Genomic DNA, 6,000 nt, shown 5'->3' with positions numbered 1-6,000 from the left:
CCATGCCTGCGCCGCCTCTCGCTCGCGGGCGAGCCCCTTCGCCGCCTCGGGCGCCATCGCCGGCGCGGCCATCCGCCGCCCCGACCACGCTACTCCGGCGCCGCCCAGCCTCGCCACGGCCGGCTGCAACCTCCTCGTCACCGGCGTCCTCTCCGGCCACCGGATCCGGCCCTCCTCCGGCCTCCTCCTCGTCTCCGGCCTCCTTATCCGTCTCCGGCGCAACTCCGGTCAACTCCGGCGAGATTTCATCGGGATGGATCAGATCCACCCATCCCTCCAACCAAACGGCTCCTTCCCCATGTCCCGGATATCTCCGTCCCGCGTTGACTTTCGCGGAGGTATAATTTCACTAAATCCCCGAAATTCCCAGATCCATATGCTCATGTTCATCACATTGTAACTCCGCATCCGTAACTCCGATTTGAGCATATAACATATCAAAATGTTCACCTCAGAGAGTACATCATTTCATTCCATTGCATTATTTTCATTTGAGCTCATCTTGATGCCCGAAATGCTATTGGTAGAGTGCTACTTGAGATAATTGTCAGATTTGCTGCTCCAATTAGATATTTGTCATTTTTGCCATGATTATTGTGTGCATGTTATGCCCATGAGGTCTACATATGTTTTGTTAAGGTTTTTTTTCCATCTTTCCAGAGGTGCAACCCATGTATTTTTGTGATGTGTGTGGTGACTAGCACAAGCTTGCAAAGTGAGGCACTTGGTAATGCTGATTTCAGGAACTTAGCATTTCCACTAAGTCCTTGACCTGTTTATCTCATTTGGCCATATGGTCATGTTGTTTCCTAGTGATCCGTGCCTCTTTTGAGGATGATCAGTAAGGATGTTTTGTTAATCTTCTAATGCTCTATCCATCCATGTCTTTGTTTGCAATTATGGAGCACCCTAGATTGAGTCAATCGAGCTCTACTTTTGTCATTTCGTGAATCTGGGCAGATTGTCTACTTGTTAGCGATTTTGCCGAGGATGTTGTAGTTGATCCGTGCATGCTATGTTATTGTTCTTGCCATGTCTAGCTTGTATTTTGTGTATTCTTGATGGGTGTATGCTTAGATTGTCATGCCTTACTCTGTAGTGACTGCATCGAGCTCGTTAACATGCCTACTTGATATCTGTTTCAGCATGCTCCAGTTTTCACTAAGTCTGTGATCTGATTAAGTTTTTGCCATGTTCGCATGCTTGCTATTGTATTTTCTGATCCCTTTTGGCTCAAGGTCAATAAGGGACTTTTGTTAAGATCTTTGAGTAGCTCCATGCCATGCTTTACTTTGCCATGTTCAGGTCCTGTAGCATGTAGTTTTGTTGCTCGAAAGAGTGCTATCTGATCTGAAATTCCAGACAAGTGTTAATTTCACTAAGTCTGAAATCTGTTTACCATATGCATTTTTGCCATGCTTGTTTGAACCTGTTAATGGATGATTTGACTGTAGCTCAGTGCTAGACTTTGTTAAGCATCTTGAGTGGATCCCTGCCATGTATTTTGTTGTCATGTTTGGGTGCTGTAGCATGTTCATCTCATTGCATTTAGATGGCTACTTGCTGTAAATCGCAGACCGGTGTCATATTTGAATTGCTTGCCATTTCCAAACTGTAACTCCGATTCCGGTGATCTTTATATCATTTTCAAGTGATTTCATCTCATCTTCCCAGTGGCACACTTGGATTTCCAAGCTGAGGCCAGGTTCAATCATTCCTTTGCAAATCATGCATATGCATCGCATACCGCATCCCGCATATCATCCCATGTTCATGTGTTGGTTGTTTACTATGTTGTGTTTCTTTCTGGTGTTTGCTTCTTCGAGTTGGTTCTGGTAACGTCGTGTTTATGAGGACCCGTTCGTCTACGTCCGTTTGTCTTCTTCATGGACTCGTTCTTCTTCCTTGCGGGATTTCAGGCAAGATGACCATACCCTCGAAATCACTTCTATCTTTGCTTGCTAGTTGCTCGCTCTTTTTCTTTGCCTATGCTGCGATACCTACCACTTGCTTATCATGCCTCCCATATGTTGGAAATATGCCCTAGAGGCAATAATAAAAGTATTATTATATTTCAATGTTGATGATAAATGTCTTTTATTCATGGTATAACTGTATTATCCGGAAATCGTAATACACGTGTGAATACTTAGACCACAATATGTCCCTGGTGAGCCTCTAGTTGACTAGCTCGTTGTGATCAACAGATAGTCATGGTTTCCTGACTATGGACATTGGATGTCGTTGATAACGGGATCACATCATTAGGAGAATGATGTGATGGACAAGACCCAATCCTAAGCATAGCATAAAAGATCGTGTAGTTCGTTTTGCTAGAGCTTTGCCAATGTCAAGTATCTCTTCCTTCGACCATGAGATCGTGTAACTCCCGGATATCGTAAGAGTGCCTTGGGTGTATCAAACGTCACAACGTAACTGGGTGACTATAAAGGTGCATTACAGGTATCTCCGAAAGTATCTGTTGGGTTGACACGGATCGAGATTGGGATTTGTCACTCCGTATGACGGAGAGGTATCTCTGGGCCCACTCGGTAATGCATCATCATAATGAGCTCAATGTGACCAAGGTGTTGGACACGGGATCATGCATTACGGTACGAGTAAAGTGACTTCCCTGTAACGAGACTGAACAAGGTATTGGGATACCGACGATCGAGTCTCGGGCAAGTAACGTACCGATTGACAAAGGGAATTGTATACAGGGTTTGATCGAATCCTCGACATCGTGGTTCATCCGATGACAACATCGAGGAGCATGTGGGATCCATCATGGGTATCCAGATCCCGCTGTTGGTTATTGACCTGAGAGCGTCTCGGTCATGTCTGCATGTCTCCCGAACCCGTAGGGTCTACACACTTAAGGTTCGGTGACGCTAGGGTTATTAGGAAGACTAGTATGTGACTACCGAATGTTGTTCGGAGTCCCGGATGGGATCCTGGACGTCACGAGGAGCTCCGGAAGGGTCCGGAGGTAAAGATTTATATATGGGAAGTTGTCAAACGGACACCGGGAAGTTTCGGGGTCATACCGGTATTGTACCGGGGCCACCGGAAGGGTTCCGGGGGTCCACCGGGAGGGGCCACCCCTCCCGGGGGGCCACATGGGCTGCGTGGGGCAGGGAGCCAGCCCCTGGTGGGCTGGGCGCACCCCCTCCCTTGGGCCCTTGCGCCTAGGGTTGAGGGGGGAACCCTAGAGGGGGCGCCCCCCTTGGCTTGGGGGGCAAGCCACCCTCTCCCCCTCTCCCCTTGGCCGCCGCACCCCCCCTAGATGGGTTCTAGGGGGCCGGCCCCCTTCTCCCTTCCCCCTATAAATAGAGGGGTGAGGGGAGGGCAGCCGCACCACCCTCCAAGGCGCAGCCCTCCCCTCCCCAACACCTCTCCTCCTCCGTTGTGTGCTTGGCGAAGCCCTGTCGGAGTACTGCCTCTCCACCATCACCACGCCGTCGTGCTGCCGGTGGAGCTGTCTTCCTCAACCTCTCCTTCCCCTTGCTGGATCAAGAAGGAGGAGACGTCTCCCGTCCCGTACGTGTGTTGAACGCGGAGGTGCTGTCCGTTCAGCACTTGGTCATCGGTGATTCGAATCACGTCGAGTACGACTCCATCATCACCTTGCAAGCTTCCGCACGCGATCTACAAGTGGTATGTAGATGCAAACTCTCTCCCTTGACTCGTTGCTTAGATGAACTCATAGATGGATCTTGGTGAAACCGTAGGAAAAATTTTAATTTTCTGCAACGTTCCCCAACAGTGGCATCATGAGCTAGGTCTATGCGTAGTTCTCTTTGCACGAGTAGAACACAATTTTGTTGTGGGCGTGGATTTTGTCATCTTACTTGCCTCTACTAGTCTTTTCTTGCTCAACGGTATTGTGGGATGAAGCGGCCCGGACCAACCTTACACGTACGCTTACGTGAGACCGGTTCCACCGACTGACATGCACTAGTTGCATAAGGTGGCTGGCGGGTGTCTGTCTCTCCCACTTTAGTTGGAGCGGAATCGATGAACAGGGCCCTTATGAAGGGTAAATAGAAGTTGACAAAATCACGTTGTGGTGATTCGTAGGTAAGAAAACGTTCTTGCTAGAACCCAATTGCAGCCACGTAAAAGATGCAACAACAATTAGAGGACGTCTAACTTGTTTTTGCAGCGATTGATCATGTGATGTGATATGGCCAGAAGTTGTGATGAATGATGAATTGTGATGTATGAGATCATGTTCTTTGTAATAGGATTCACGACTTGCATGTCGATGAGTATGACAACCGGCAGGAGCCATAGGAGTTGTCTTTATTTTTTGTATGACCTGCGTGTCATTGAATAACGCCATGTAAACTACTTTACTTTATTGCTAAACGTTAGTCATAGAAGTAGAAGTAGTCGTTGGCGTGACAACTTCATGAAGACACGATGATGGAGATCATGATGATGGAGATCATGGTGTCAAGCCGGTGACAAGATGATCATTGGAGCCCCGAAGATGAAGATCAATGGAGCTATATGATATTGGCCATATCATGTCACAACTATATAATTGCATGTGATGTTTATTATGTTTATGCATCTTGTTTACTTAGGACGACGGTAGTAAATAAGATGATCCCTTACAAAAATTTCAAGAAGTGTTCTCCCCTAACTGTGCACCGTTGCTACAGTTCGTCGCTTCTAAGCACCACGTGATGATCGGGTGTGATGGATTCTTACGTTCACATACAACGGGTGTAAGACAGTTTTACACAGCGAAAACACTTAGGGTTAACTTGACGAGCCTAGCATGTGCAGACATGGCCTCGGAACACGGAGACCGAAAGGTCGAACACGAATCGTATGGAAGATACGATCAACATGAGAATGTTCACCGACGATGACTAGTCCGTCTCACGTGATGATCGGACACGGGCTAGTCGACTCGGATCGTGTAACACTTAGATGACTAGAGGGATGTCTAATCTAAGTGGGAGTTCATAATTTGATTAGAACTTTATTATCATGAACTTAGTCTAAAACCTTTGCAAATATGTCTTGTAGATCAATGGCCAACGCTAATGTCAACATGAACTTCAACGCGTTCCTAGAGAAAACCAAGCTGAAAGATGATGGCAGCAACTATACGGACTGGGTCCGGAACCTGAGGATCATCCTCATAGCTGCCAGGAAACAATATGTCCTAGAAGGACCGCTAGGTGACGCTCCCGTCCCAGAGAACCAAGACATTATGAATGCTTGGCAGTCTCGTGCTGATGATTACTCCCTCGTTCAGTGCGGCATGCTTTACAGCTTAGAACCGGGGCTCCAAAAGCGTTTTGAGCACCACGGAGCATATGAGATGTTCGAAGAGCTGAAACTAGTTTTTCAAGCTCATGCCCGGGTCGAGAGATATGATGTCTCCGACAAGTTCTACAGTTGTAAGATGGAGGAAAACAGTTCTGTCAGTGAGCACATCCTGAAGATGTCTGGGTTGCACAACCGTATGACCCAGCTGAACATTAACCTCCCAGATGAGGCGGTCATTGACAGAATCCTCCAGTCGCTCCCACCAAGCTACAAGAGCTTTGTGATGAACTACAACATGCAGGGGATGGAAAAGACCATTCCTGAAGTGTTCTCGATGCTGAAGTCAGCAGAGGCTGAAATCAAGAAAGAACATCAAGTGTTGATGGTCAATAAGACCACTAAGTTCAAGAAGGGCAAGGGTAAGAAGAACTTCAAGAAGGACGGCAAGGAGGTTGCCGCGCCTGGTAAGCCAGTTACCGGGAAGAAGTCAAAGAATGGACCCAAGCCTGAGACTGAGTGCTTTTATTGCAAGGGGAAGGGTCACTGGAAGCGGAACTGCCCCAAATACTTAGCGGATAAGAAGGCCGGCAACACCAAAGGTATATTTGATATACATGTGATTGATGTGTACCTTACCAGTACTCGTAGTAACTCCTGGGTATTTGATACCGGTGCCGTTGCTCATATTTGTAACTCACAGCAGGAGCT

Source organism: Triticum aestivum, chromosome 7A (assembly GCF_018294505.1).
Source record: "Triticum aestivum cultivar Chinese Spring chromosome 7A, IWGSC CS RefSeq v2.1, whole genome shotgun sequence".
Classification (NCBI taxonomy): Eukaryota; Viridiplantae; Streptophyta; class Magnoliopsida; order Poales; family Poaceae; genus Triticum; species Triticum aestivum.
This window is presented reverse-complemented; position numbering follows the sequence as displayed.